The sequence below is a fragment of the Lissotriton vulgaris genome, unplaced genomic scaffold, assembly GCF_964263255.1.
Source record: "Lissotriton vulgaris unplaced genomic scaffold, aLisVul1.2 SCAFFOLD_556, whole genome shotgun sequence".
Classification (NCBI taxonomy): Eukaryota; Metazoa; Chordata; class Amphibia; order Caudata; family Salamandridae; genus Lissotriton; species Lissotriton vulgaris.
Window position 1 is genome coordinate 489,680 of NW_028248468.1, and position 15,598 is coordinate 505,277.

The following is a 15,598-nucleotide window of genomic DNA, read 5'->3' on the forward strand; positions in this document are numbered from 1 at the left end:
TCTCACTACCGTGCAGCAGCCGTCATAAGACGAGGAGGTGGGAGGGAGGAGCAGCTGGGAGGTGGGAGCGGGCGAATGGGAGAACGGGGGGCAGGGCCGCAGGGGACACAGCGGTGGGAACTGGAGGGAAGAACGCTGAAAACCGGACTTCTTCAGGGCTTGAATCAAATATATCTTGAAGCACTGCTTTCAGTTGGTCTTAAGAATTGTATTTTTTCAGCAAAAAGCTTTCAAGTATGGAAGAAAAAGATTATGTGCTCAAGATGTGCCATCAGTCGGTTGTTGTCATCAGAAACAGAAGGATGAAGTAAATGCCATATGTCTGGTATCAGCGTCGCGTAAACATGCGGTCGTCTGGTCGTCCGGTTTTCGGACGAAACGCGTTGGCTATTGTTTTAATTCACCAATTTTGAATAAAAGGAAAGAATAACGAAGAAACGGGACTTTGGACTTTTCTTGGGAGAACATTTGGATCTTTTCCTTCTCTTTTTTTCTCGTGAATAATATGCATACTGAGCAATTATACAACCTGTGGATTTCTTTTCTCTTGTGAATAATATGCATATTGAGCATTAACACTATGTCTAATTACTGGTTTTGGTGTGCAGGGTCAATTTTTGCTGAAATTTGATGTATGAAACAAATAGATTTTTGTTTCATGTTTTTGGGATTTAGGGGACTGTATCCCAGACCTTTTGCACCCCCATTATAGGAATATTAGGAACTTGGTTACCGGTGCGGCCTCAGTAGCCTCAATCCCCTGTATTTGCTTGAATCTTAGGTTTTCATAATCATACGAGATTATTCGTATATAGCGCCTATATTTAGAGTGCTTTTCAGAGCATATTTGTTTACGCGGTTACTTACTACACAATCTAATAAATTGCTCATTTCATTCACCTTAGCAGGATGAACAGCTCAGTTGAGAGGATTTCTGCCTGCACCCCGCCCTCAGAGAGCTCAGGAAAAAGTGGTGAGTTCACTGAGATGCATTAAAAGATGAAAACATAGGCAATCGGATGTATAAATATATTCCTTTGTAGGTAACTAGAAGGAACAATCCTTTGTTGACTATTCTGAATATTAGAACTTCATACAGAAAAAAACAGATTAATTCCCAAGAAAATCATTTACCGCTAGTTTACTAAAGGCTAGGGCGGGTGTTCGCAAAGGAGTGCAATACACTGCAAAGTTGCCCAGATGTCTGCACTGTTCACCTGGCCAGAGCTATATATTTTTGTGTGTGTGTAGAAAGATGGCCTTTTTAATTGCGCTAAAAGAGCTTTGCACCGGAAGGGCCACCCCATTGTAATATTGGCATTAGTGGGGAAAGTGGGGGGGGGGGGGGGGGGGTTGGGGTGGTAAGGCTGACCTTAGAACTTTTGCCAATGGGACTAACTCTTCGTTGACGAGACGCTTCCTGGACCTAAAAATGTCTCCCTCGTGTGAAGCGTACTGGGACTTGATTGAGAAGCCGCACAACAGGAAGTTGTACTTTCAATTTAGAGTTGGATCACTCCCAGCAAATGTGTTTAAGAAGAAATGGTCTACATCTTGGGACGAGCATTGTTACCACTGTAAAGATCAAGTTGAGCATGTCTCCCATGTACTGTTTTGCTGCCCTTTATATGCCAACCCACTGCACAAATGGATAAGACCCGTTTGCCTCAACCTGGGGACGCGTAGTCAAGCAACAGCACTCAGAATTCTGGAAACTGATTGTTCTCCACTGTTCGTAATTGCTGTTGCAAAGTTTTTGGCCTGGGCCTGGGTGATTCGAACACGCACTCAACTAGGAAAAATGCAGTGATGTATCTCGGTTATCATGTTTTTAATGCTTTGACTTGTGAGTAAGTGTCAAGGTTGTTCTTAATAATATTCTAACAGCTTATTGTATTCGACGGATTTTCGTTTAATACTTATCTTAAATTCTGTGTATTTTAGACTTAGTATTTTTTGTATAGTGGTAGGGTGGAAATGCTTTTATGACTGATGTCGAATAAAGCTTTGAAAATTGAATTGGTAAGGCTGACCAGTACAAACGGGCAAATGTTTTGATGCAAAGTAGCTTATATGACCTGACTTTACGTCAAAACCTGATACCAGGCACAAATAAGGGTAAAATCAGGAATTCACGCCAGAAACACAACTCTTAGCGTTTGTGCTGGACCCTTCTGCATTCACCTAGGCATATCAATTTGCACTGAAGGGTGCACCTCTAGTACAGAGGTCTAGACAACACAGACTTGCCTTTCCACTTGGCAGTGTTGTGTTCAAGGCAGCCATTTTTAGCTGGACTGCCGCCGATGACATCATCAGCACGTGGCTCTACAAATATGGTGCTGTGGTTTGCACAGTCCAGAGTAGCTATTTTTCACATTCACAGTGGTGTGAAGAGTAGTACATTTGAGCCTCTGTGTCTTTGCTGAACAAGGCTCATGCTAATTAGCTCTTGATGGCTTGTTATATTAAGACATATTGTTATGCTAAGACATATTCGAACAATGGTAAGCACATGCTGCTTAAATAAGCCTTCCTGTCTTTTCTGAGAGATGGGGCACTCTGCTCGCTAAAAAGTGCTGGTTCTCGGTTTCCCGCTCGACCGCAAACACATATTTACGGTGGGCACTAGTAACCTCAAAGGTTACATATTCTGCACAAGTAGGACAACATTAATACCGACCCTCAGTCCTTTCTATGGAATCCGGTAATTACTGGAGAGGATTAAAGATGCCAGAGCTATGTAATGCATTGGTGGTCGTTTTAAATATGCCAGTGGTTTTCAAGGGCATTCTAGACATGCTGGCACGTTACCCAACGGAGGTGCCAGCATAGCTCTGGATTATGAGTGATGCCAGAGTGCTGGAGTCCACGCACACTAAACTTGTAGGGAAGTACAGTATGGTATTATATTTAACTAGTAGGCACTTTAGATGCAAGCATTTCTTCCTAAATGTAAAAATGTACTTTAATGTTTATAGAGAAAGTGCTATAATACCAACTTGCATTTTTATAATGTCATACCCCATAACTACCTAAATACCCTTACCCACCTTAAACCCTAAAAATACCATTGCCATGCCAAATCCCTGCCTACCTTAAACGTGAGCGTTTGGTAAAGCTTTGCAGTTCCCCCCATCAACAGTTTTACCTTCTGACTTCGGCCCAGGTTGATTAAAACTCGGGCAACGCAGAACTGCGTGAAATCTGCTGTACCACATTGCACAACATTGGGAAACATTGCAAAGGCAGGTTTTCTGAAAGTCATTCGCAAATGATGTTATTGGTGCTCATAAACATCTTTTTAGCACGATTCAAAGCAATGCACCGTGGCACAATAGTGAGTTGTAGGTTTGCAGTCTGACATTTGTATTCAAGGAACACCCTCAATTACAAGTTTTTATGTGTTGTCAAATGGCAAAGTAAAGCATGCTAAACGCTTAATTTGCAATTGCACACCTCACAAATAGGAATATCACAACTTATTACAATACACACATGCCTTTGATAGGGCCTCGTTTTATTTGACACTAGAATTTCAAGCAAAGCTCGGTTACTCTCTATCAGTAGTCATGTTATGTAAGTAGATCTGGCTTTGCATCAAAGCCCATGAGTGTTTGCACTGATCCATGTTACAGTCCCTCAACCCAGATAATGGAGGGCATTTGGTGTTCACAATGCAAAGCCATTTTTGCTGTGACTGGATAAGCTTTTTAGCACAAAATATTTTGTGCTGGCATGTTGATTGATGTTGCTGTTTGCACTGGTTTGCTTCACGCGGCACCAGTTAGCACCATGCTTGTGTCCACACTAAATAACAGTAACATTTATACCTTAGTTAATTTTGTGAAAGTCAACAATCTCCAGCAGGGAAAGGTAGGATTCTGTAGCCGAGTTGGGATCCCTAAGCAGGGGTATTCATTTCACAGTCCTACTGAAACATCGACATTTCCCAACAAAGCTTTGAGCGGGATAAACCTGCAACCTGTAGCTCACTTTGCCACCTCTTCCTTATCTCACATTTTACCTTGGGACTTTTTAAAAGATGCAATTCTTCAGTGAGTCGAGGATACAAAAAGTGCCAAACAGAGCTTCTTAAGGTCAGATACCTTGCTGTTGCAGCCACTAAGAAGCCTGAAACCCCACAGAGTTATGTGAAAAATGAAATAATGCCCGACAAGGGTATCCCTTGCCTCATAGCCCCAGCACCTTGCCCTGACACTCCATGAACAGAATTGTTTCAATGTTCCACCTTCACAAAAAGTTGGCTCTCTTCTTCTTGGCTGATTTCATAGTTTCTAACCTTTCTGGTATGGTTTCTAGAGTTCCAAGCCACAGACTCTTTAACTGAGGGCCTCCAGGATGTCATAGTCCCTGACCCTGTGAATGGTCTTCACTGTAGGGATTTAAAAGCATGCACACTTTGTTCTGAGATAACAGAAGTATTCTGTCCGCAGTCTTTACTTGTTTTCTCAAGTTCCAGCAACATTCAAATTTCGAGGCTGGAGAAGCCAGGATTTATCAGGGAAACCAAGAAGCGATTAGTGGTGTCTATCAATCTAATACAGCAACATTCTCACACATTCCCCATCTACCATTTGCAGCACTTCATGTTTTATGTGCCATAATTTCAGGTTTTCCAAAATGTGGGAAGGGAGGATCAGGCCAGCTCACTTGTTTGGCCTTCCTACGCCTGCCTGTGTGTCTGTGCATTCTAATCAGGTTCAGACTTCTTCCTGTCAAATTAGAGCCGTTCAAAATGATGGCCAATCCAAACCCTGCCTGATGTGAGGTGCCTTTAGGTGCTTAGGAGCCTACTTTCAGAAGGCCTTCTCTGATGTATCCTTCTTTTGACTTGTGAGTTCCAATAGAAAAATGCTATGCCTGCCCTTTTACGGTAAAGCTACCCTTCATCCCTTCCTCTCATAGCACATTGTTAAGTACAGTGTGGTTGCTTCCTGTCTCTGTCAGTTCCTGTGATGAACCTTTCTTGTCTTGCTGCAATAGCGCCCTTGGCAGAGGCCAGTGAGCTCAACAGCCCATTGTCTCTGAGCAAAACACCGATTATGAGACTATGTCATGCCAATGTCCTGTGCACAAGGCTTGAGAGGACAATAATTACAAGTCACTGCAGGAGGTTCTGACTAGACTATTTGGTTTTAACTGGTCAAGTGTAGCCCAGTGGTGCGGGTGTAATTTGCAGAATTAGGTGCGGGCCATTTGTGGCAGCTCAATCAAGTCATACTGGGTTTAAACAGTTATGGTGATACAGGGCAAGCATCTGTATAGAGAGTCAAGTCTGTTTCATACGAGAGTGGAAACACTCTTGTCACTACCTCCCTTAAGATTTTAGGAAAAGGTATGATGTCCTTTTTAAGCATATGTTCTCAGTGGCGGCTAGATTAAATAAAACATGGTGAGGCGTGAAGGTGCACAACTCACCATAAATTCTAGAGCGGGAGCACGACCGGTGTGGCACTTCTCTTTGCTGTCCACGAGCAGGAAAAGAAAGGGCTTCCTTACTGCTGGTGGAATGCAACTCCAACCAATCCTGAAGCTGCTCTCATGCTGTCAAAACTGCTCCAGGATTGGTGCGAGCAGGCTCACCCAGCACTCATTTTGAGGCTGGGGGTCTGTGCCAGCAATCCCAAGGCTTTGTCACATCCTTTGGAGTGCTGGGTCTACAGTGCGCATGTCGGGCTGGCCGCAGCAAGATGGTTGGCCAATCCGAAATGCGCACTGTAGAGCAGTGCTGTCATCCTGCATGTGCTGGATTCGGTCCTGCCCCCACCCCGCACTGTACACAGCGCGAGCGGGTGCAAATAAATAAAATAGCATTGACATTCCATTTTATTTATTTGTGTTTGCCTGCTGTGCTCGCAGCATACGGGAGACACTCCTCTGCTCCTGAGGAGGTTTTGCCCCTGTATTTTCTCCAAAATACTTCCAAATGTGGTACACTATGCTCATTTTTACAGAGCACATTATCGAAATTGCCTCTTGATGCTGTGAAATCAGCAGAACCAAGTCCCTGAAAGCCAACTTAAAGGCATACTGAGTTAAGTTTAAACCTCAATAATTGATTACAGTTTTTCTATTGTATGTAGGGATTGCTTACTATAGAACTGAAAGTGACTCATTAAAAGATGTGTGCCCAGTTGAAATTTAAGATACACAGTAGAGATTCACTCAAAGCATTGCTCTTCATGTGAAGACGCAAGCAGTCATGCTCTAAAACCCCAGAAACACTAAGCACTGTACTTTTTATAAAACTCTATACCATTTTCCTGAGAAAAGCCAGCCTATTTCAAAGTTATGATCTTGATAGCAGACAGTCCCCAAAATTATCTTCTTTAATAGGCCCCCAACAGCGTTATAACATGACCAGTATTGCCTTCTTTCTTTCTGTACTTACTGTGCTGAAAAACTTTTTCTAATAAAATCATTTGAAATAAAAAAAAATAAACATTGTGTGGCCATTTGACGCTTTGGATGGCCAATATGAGAATGTTTTTGTAACAGCAGAAAATATCTCAAACTAAAACATAACGCAAAAGCTATTCTAATAGTTGTCATACATACTACGCAATAAAAATAATACCCATCAGAAATTATGTGCTGTCTTTAAAATTAATCTCACATGATAGTGCTGTGCAATGCTATAGTGACCTTTAAAATTATGGGTATACCTAAATGACCCTCATAGTGTTAGAGCCAGATTATGCCAAAAATAATTCTCTAGAATATGACCTCAGGGTAGAAGGTTCGATATGTTCATAATGACTAGTATCAGCCTAAACAAGACCGTTTTATCCTATTACCTGTATTATAGATCAACCAGACCCTCTTCGTGAATTGTACCAATTTAAAACAATATTAAATATTGGCAGTTGTTCAACATTTTAAAACACCTCCTCTCCGTCGTTTTTGAGGTAGGAGCAGTTATAATGAATAGATTCAGCAAGGCTTTTCATCATGAATATATAAGCTTCTATAGTTCCGTTGTGATTTGCAACAATGCCTCAGTCTTTAGAACTCCCACGGTTTTACAGAGTTATGGAAATATTTAATGCAGTCACCCAAATCTCTATATTTGCTAATATCCCTGAAAACTCACAGATCTGTTTCGGATAACGAGCAGGCTCGCGCAGATAAAAAAAAAAAATCGTAATATCCTGAAACATATAGAACTTAGGGCCATATTATCAAGAAAGTGCGATACATTATCGCCGCTTTTATCGGCAGGAAACTGCTGCTAAAGCAGCGATAATGGGCTTGATAATATGCCCTTGTGAATTCCCATAGTAGCCCAGGTTCTGGTGTTAACCTGGGCTTTTATGGGAATTCACAAGGACATAATATTTAGCCCATTATCGCCTTTCCTGCCGATAAAAGCGGCGATAATGTATCGCCCTTTCGTGATAATATGGCCCTCAGTTCCTTATTAATATCTGAAATAACATGGTCACTGAACTCTGATAGTGGTGATACATAGTTTCATATGGCGTTCCCCATCATATTATCCAATTTTAGACCAATTTCAATTCTACCATTCCTAAGTAAGATTTTGCAAACATAAATCACCAAACAATTGCAGGAACATATAGACATCAATGACCTTCTACATGACTACCAATCAGGTTTCCGTCCAGGAAAGGGAACAAAATCAGGGCTAATAAATGTACGAGAAAGCATTCCATCAGCCCCGGACAGCAAGCAATCAGCAGCATTAATGCTTCTTGACGTCACAGCAGCTTACAACATTGTAGGTCACCGAACATTGCTCTACAGATTTTAAAAAAAATGCACTGATCTGTCCGGCACTACCCCAGAATGGGTCCGATCTTTTATTACTGACCGGAAACATCTAACCAGAATTGGTTCATTAGATTCCACTTAGAAATCAATTCACTGTGTGGTCCCGAAAGGGTTATCGTAACTATTTAATGTAATATAGATTATTGATTCAAACCAACTACACTTCCAGTTTTATACAGATGATTCACAAATCTTCCTCAAATTAAATGAAAATTCACACAATCAGAATTTTTTTTTGATTGTTCAAAAAGTAATGGATGGAATGCTTTAATTAAACTCAACCACTGGTCTTTGCTTGGGGAGGAATCAAAGTCCATTTGCGCACCATTCCACCTGAATTTAGACCTAGATATATGCAAATAAGTCTGGAACCCTGCTCCAATGAGAACAGTCTAGCCCAAATTGCCAAGCCTGCTCCTCCCTGAACCAGAACACAAGCATCCTAGGAACAGCTTCTCCCCTGTAATGGGCTCCTCATCCTGGTACAGATTAGTTCCAGTGACACAGTGTGCACTGGACCCACGTCTGGGCATACCTGTCCCACTTAGGACAACACACTAAAGTATACAACAAGCATTTGCAATGCAATAGGTCTCGCATTAGGAAAGTTTGAGGTATTGGTATTGCAAATGACAAATATTTTATTTATGTGTTGGTATTGAAAGTAGGGAAATTACTAGCTTTGTCATTTACAATGCCAATATTTTTAACTTTTGCAAACGTGACACCTATAGCATTCTAATGCAATATGTGTTGTATTTACATGACTTTAAGTATTAATATTACAAATAACAATGGCTTTTATTTGTTTTAATAATTAATACTTAAATAAAAGTTATTGTAATGTATAATGGCAATAGCTTAAACTTTTGTAAATAACTTATGGGAAGATTATGTTCAGTGTATTTTACTGTGATGAAAATCCAAGAACAGAAGTGAAATATTAACATTATTTTGTAACATTTCTAATAAAGCTTAAAACATTGAGAGAACATATTAGAACCAGTTGTTGTTGATTGGTTGCAAAGAGTGATGCTGTGGCGTTCAGTGATGCTGTGGCCTTCAGTGGTGCTGAGTGATGCTGTGGCCTTTAGTGGTGCTGAGTGATGCTGTGGCCTTCAGTGGTGCTGAGTGATGCTGTGGCCTTCAGTGGTGCTGAGTGATGCTGTGGCATTAAGTGGTGCTGTTGCGTTGAGTGGTGCTGTGGTGTTGAGTGTTGCTGTGGCGTTGAGTGGCGTTGAGTGATGCAGTGGCGTTGAGTGATGCGGTGGTGTTGAGTGGTGCTCTGGTGTTGAGTGTTGCTGTGGCGTTGAGTGGAGCTGTGGCGTTGAGTGGTGCTGTGGCATTGAGTGGTGCTGTGGCGTTGAGTGGTGCTGTTGCGTTGAGTGGTGCTGTGGTGTTGAGTGGTGCTGTGACGTTGAGTGGTGCTGTGGCGTTGAGTGGTGCTGTGGCATTGAGGGGTGGATTTGGAGGTTGGAGTTGGAGGTTGAAGTTGGAGGGTGGAGTTTGAAGGTGGAGTTGGAGGGTGGAGTTGGAGGGTGGAGTTGGAGGGTGGAGTTGGAATGTGGAGTTGGAATGTGGAGTTGGAATGTGGAGTTGGAATGTGGAGTTGGAATGTGGAGTTGGAGCGTTGAGTTGGAGCGTTGAGTTGGAGCGTTGAGTTGGAGCGTTGAGTTGGAGGGTGGAGTTGGAGGGTGGAGTTGGGGGGTGGGGTTGGGGGTGGAGTTGGGGGGTGGAGTTTGAGGGTAGAGTTTGAGGGTGGAGTTTGAGGGTGGAGTTTGAGGGTAGAGTTTGAGGGTGGAGTTTGAGGGTGGAGTTTGAGGGTGGAGTTGGAAGGTGGAGTTGGAGGGTGGAGTTGGAGGGTGGAGTTGGAGGGTGGAGTTGGAGGGTGGAGTTTGATTTTGAGGGTGGACTTGGGTTCTGTAGTTGTCTTGCATGTGGATTTGGAGGGTGGATTTGGAGGCTGGAGTTGTAGTGGAGGTTGGATTTGTAGGGTGGATTTGGATGTTGTAGTTGGAGGGTGCATTTGGATGTTGTATTTGGAGGGTGGAGTTGGAGGGTTGAGTTGTAGGGTGGAGTTTGAGTATTGTGAGGGTGAGGGTGTGAGGGTGAGTGAGGGCGTGTAAGGATGAGGGTGTGACGGTGTGTGAGGGTGTGGGGATGTGTGGGTGAGGGGGTGTGAGGGTGAGGGGGTGTGAGGGAGTGTGAGGGTGACTGAGGGTGAGGGTGTGAGGGTGATTGAGGGTGTGAGTGTTGTGAGAGGGGTAAGGGTATGAGGGTGAGTGAGGGGATGTGAGGATGTGGGTGTGAGGGTGTGATGGTGAGTGATGGTGTGTGAGGGTGAGGGGGTGAGGTGTGAGGGTGAGTGAGGATGTGTGAGGGTGATAGGCTGAGGTGAGGGGGTGTGAGGGTGAGAGGGTGTGAGGGTGAGAGGGTTTGTGATGGTGTGTGATGGTGTGTGAGGGTAAGTGGGGGTGTGTGAGGGTAAGTGAGGGTGTGTGAGTGTGAGGGTGAGGGGGTGTGAGGGTGAGGGGGTGTGAGGGTGAGGTGGTGTGAGGGTGAGAGGGTGTGTGAGGGTGAGAGGGTGAGTGAGGGTGAGAGGGTGAGTGAGGGTGAGGGGGTGTGAGGTTGAGGGGGTGTGAGGTTGAAGGGGTGTGAGGGTGTGTGAGAGTGGGATGTGTGAGGGTTGGGTGAGGGTGTGAGGGTGAGTGAGGGTGTGTGGGTGAGGGAGGGTGTTTGAGGGTGGGTGAGGGTTGTGCACAGAGGAGACGAGTAGGGTGAAAAACTGAGCCTTTGCTGGGACTTTTCTGGTAAAATACTTGATGAGAACCCAGGCCAGTATAATGCTGTCTTCTGCGTGCAAGTCTGGGTGCCCCCCTCCAATCGGGTGGGGGGGCAAGTTGGCAAGCAGCTGTGGAGTGTGTAAATAAGGGCACAAAGCCCTGAGTTACCACAACTCCCCCCCCCTTGCAATGAGAAGAAGGAATGAGGAATCGCCGGGAAGAGGAACAACTGACCTGAGGACAAGACCTGAAACCTGACCGTGAGCAGTGAGTTGGAGCAGAGCAAGTGCGATTCGCAAGGACCGGAGGTGCGAGGGCAGCGATTCACAAAGACCACGGGGGGACAAGCTGAAGAGTTTTCAGGACTTACGGGGCACTTGAAGTCAATACAGCAGGGCCTTGGGTTGAGGCAGGAGGCCCAGCCTGGAGTTACGAGGACCAGCGATCCAGTCATGCATCGCAAGGCGGGTATAGGTGTGAGCGGCGGTGCCCCCGATATGGCGGATGTGTGTGAATAGAGCTGACCTCGGGTCGGGATCCAGAAGGTTGCTGGTAGCATAGGCAGACAGAGGGTGGGGGTGCAATGTAGCTTAATAAAATATGGCTTTACATGGAAGGGGATTTAATTACAGGCACCCCCCTTTGCAAAGGGATCAATCGGCGCACCGCGTCTGGAAGTGTCTTCATTGCAAAAGTCTTTTTGTGGATAGTTGAGCATAAAGGCCACACTGCTATGTTAATTTTCGCTACACCGCGGGGGTAAGAGTGGAGTTGAGTCAAAAACAGCTGAAAGTTCCCCGCTCCCCCAATTAAACGGCCCCCATAGGAGGCGGGAATCCCTTGTCTAGTAAGGGCGATGTAGCATGTTACATAGTGCCACAACAGAATTGTAGCTAAGCTTTTATTGTTGTAACCAGTACACGATGAGCACAGCTCCAGCAGCGCGCTGGGTTTGCTGCGAGGTGTTCGAAGCAGCAGTGAAACAGGGGGCGGTTCAACTCACAGGGCGCACGGTACTCGGTAATTTAGCAGATAACGTTTGTTCAAGTGGGTTGAAGTACGTTCTCAGTTGGAGCAGACAGCAGCTAATTCTTGCTATGGCAGCATACGGTGATAATAAAAAAGTGTTTTCCGTGTCTAAGGTGCTTTTAGAAGTGCAGGTTGTTTTTAATGTATCACAAATTATTGTTTATTGTATACTGAAAGGCATGCAAGCACAACAGAAGCAAGTTTAAATTGGGGCAAGATGCTCTTAACAGTAATAACCACAGTGACTGATAGGTATGCAAGCACAATGGAAGCAAGTTTTAAGGGGGGCAAGAGAGGTTGTTCACGGGGCCAGCATCACAGCGGGTTATGAATCCAGCGCAAAGCAGAGAGCGGCTGTGAAAGAAGTGAAAACAATGGAGGAAGGGTGACAAGACGCATGGGGAGCAGCAGCCTTTGATGTGCCGGCCGGCCATGCAGTGAATAATTAGGGGAGGAGAAATGCCGGCCTGAGGCCGAGCGCAAAGCAACAGATGGCTTTGATGTGGAGGCAGGCGGCAAGCTCGTGCACGAGGCGTGCACTTCTCAAAATCCGCTGGAGAGCCCCTTGGCAGAAAGTATGGTTTGGCTGCATCAGGGTTCTTTTCCTATTCCTGCGGAATAGGAAAGGGGCGAGCCCTAAAAAGGGATGGATGGAAAGCGTGAATTAATCTCAGCCAGTGGTAAATACTATGGACCGCATCCCAGTCCATCATTATTTTACACACCATGCCACCTCAGTTTGGACCCACCTATACGCAAATCAGTCTTGACCCTGCTCCAGTTTGAACAATCCATGAAATTGCATCCACCGCTATGAGAGATCTACTTTTGTTGCTGCTAATGTAGTGCAGACCATCATCTGTGTTTTTTGCTTGCAGAACATTTGTTTTGCATTATGAGAAGCAAGTCCATAAAACATGGGTCTTATCCTGTAGAAAAACCTGAAAGGCACCATCTCTATAACCTTGTGGCTGAGCGAAGGATGGGCAATCAGGTCAAGCGTTTCTGATGGTGGAGCCAGCTGAGGAGCTGCCATTGGAAACCCTTTGTTTTCCTCATTTATAAATGAGCAGGAAGATGGCAAGGGTGGCAGTAAATAAGCTCAAATCGGGTGTTGGTGGTAAGATATTCAGTTTTAAGGAAGGGCAAGTCAGGACAATTTTGCTGTAAGGTAGGCAGAACCAGACAGTTTTAGTGAATTATACCATGATTATAACGAAGATAGGGCCAGATGTAGGTCACCAAATACCGGTCGGTAACGGCCGATTTTGGCCATTAACGACCGGAATTTCGTGATTGAGATGTAGGATGCCTGAATTTTACAGAATCAGTAAATTTACTGATTCGGTAAATTTACCGATTCTGTAAAATACTGAATTGGTAAATTTACCGATTCGGTAAATCTATATGTAAGTGGCACTGCAAACAGTGCCACAGGCCCCTACGAATTCGTTATTTACCATGAAATACTATTGCATGGTAAATAACGAATTCCTGTGTACATGCACATCTGTGCATGTACACCTGAGCCATGTGGCACACAGACATGCCCTAAGGGCATGTATGTGTGTCACATGGCACACAAGCCAGAAACAGGGGTGAAACAGGGTGTCAAAGTGACACCCTGTCCCCCTTGGCAATTTGGTATTTTTACTGATTCGGTAATTACCAAATCGGTATTTGTCATTGATTCCTATGGGCTTCAAGGCCCACAGGAATCAATGGCAAATACCGATTCAGTAATTACTGATTGGCAGATGCATCAAAGTAAATACCGGGAGCAAATGGGCAGATTCTCAGAATCTGCATCTTTGCTCCCGGTATTTTTGCATTTGGGATGCATTATCCCAAATGCAAAAATCGCAATTTAAGGAATCTCTAAATTGAAATTCCTTAAATTGCGATTGCATTTAAGGAATCCCAAATTGAGATTCCTTAAATGCAATGCATGAAAGTAAAAAAAATAGCGAATTCGTTAATAGGGGGAGCAAATTACCATGAAGTTGAACTTCATGGTAATTTGCTAAAACTTTGAAAAAAGCACTTTTGTGCATTTTTCAAAGTTTCATGTTGCGCACACACATGCCCTTAGAGCATGTGTGTGCAACATATGTGCATAGATCAATTTCAGGGGTGCAACAGGGTGTCATTTTGACACCCTTGCACCCTTGAAATTGCATGAGCAATTTGTGAATTCCTACTGGTACTCGCTAATTGCTCATGCAATCTCCAATACATTCCTATGGGCCTGTATGCTCATAGGAATGAATGGGACAGCATTCCTTAATTGCGACTAGCAATTTGCGAGTAGCAATTAAGGAATGTTAAGGAATCGCTATTTTAATAGCGATTCCTACATGCATAGGCTTTTGCTATTCCTAAATAGCGATTCCTTAAAAATCGCTATTTAGGAATCGCAAAAGGCTACGTTGATACATCTGCCAGTGAATCGGTAAATACCGAATCCTACCGATTCGGTATTTGTTACCGAATAATTACCTACATCAGATTTACCGATTCATGAATACCGAATTGGTAAAATTTGGTATTTATGAATCGGTAAATCTGATTTACCTACATCTAGCCCATAGTCCTTTAGATATGATTATTATCCAAATGAAAAGGCAGTGTAATAATTTTAATGCAGGAGGGATGTGGCCAAATGTAAAGCCCTGCTCGTTACTAAGGAGCATGCGGCAGTCTAGGAAGAGAAAATCTCGGGCGCTGTATAAAATGTGAAAATCATAAAATGGCACTCTTTGAGCTCTGGGTACCAGACTCCCATTTCAGAGGCTCGCATGGCATATGAAATGCATCGGTCCACCATGGCTTGATTATTTTGACCACTAAAATGCCTGTGTTGGGGCAAAGTCTTTTAACGTCGCCTATAGATTTTTCCCATTTTACCGAGTGAGAATATGAAATAAACGTTCTCCAGAGACTAACAGGTTTTGATTTAGTAGAATACAATCCAAGCCAAACGGAATGACTAAAAGCAGTTGGAGACCAGTTTTACTCTTAGGCCTCACCAGAGGTGTATAGCTCAGTCCAGACATGAGCAAGGCATCCAATTCAAAGAGTCAAGGGAGAGCATGGCCTATGCAAATCACATAAATGGAACAAACTTATGCAATGTTTAAGATTTGACAATGATTTAAAAATGTACAGGTATCAACATCAGCCAATATTCTTTTTTTATCTGAGCCTTCACCCCCCCCCCCCCCCCCCCCCCGCCTTAAAATACACCCGGGAATTAAAGTTGGAAAGCAGGTGTGGGCCCAGGAGCTGCAAGTTGTTCTTTCTCTTAACTCCAGAAAGGCAAAGAGTAGAAATCACTGTTGGATGTGTTGACCCTGGCGTCACCTCTTGCAAACCGCACTGGGTGATGTTTTATGAATGGACCAGCGGGAAGGACTTTGCTCTTCTAATTACTCATTACAAGTTCTGTAAACTGAGACGCTCGTATACAATGACTCGCCCAAGGTCAATGTCAGACACACAGAAGGTTCCCAGGACCCCTCGCCCCTATCCTCATCACTAGCCCACCCTCCGAGCCCAGGGCTGCAATATGAGCCCCTTAAAAACAAGACGGCAGCGGTCCTCGATTCACCCAGAGTGGTGTAAGCGACTTCATGATTTTTGTTCTCCCTCTCACTTACGTGGCAAACTAGATACTCGCCCCGAAGGCGCCGCTGACAGGCCAGGCGCGCAGGTGACACCTGAAGATGTAATGCGGAGGAAGGAACATCCATCGAGGAAGGCGCAGGCGTTGTCGCTCCGTTTAAAGGCATCCCGGCGGGCTGTCCACGTCAAACATTGTTATTAATGTAATTTCACATTAAGCTAATAACCATGCACTAGTTTGTAGTTTTAGGGTTTTTTTTCGGCAGAAATTCTTACTTTTGCTCCGGGGCTGAGAAGATTGACTTATTATTTTTCCGTTCAGAAAATTACAGACACACATAAGG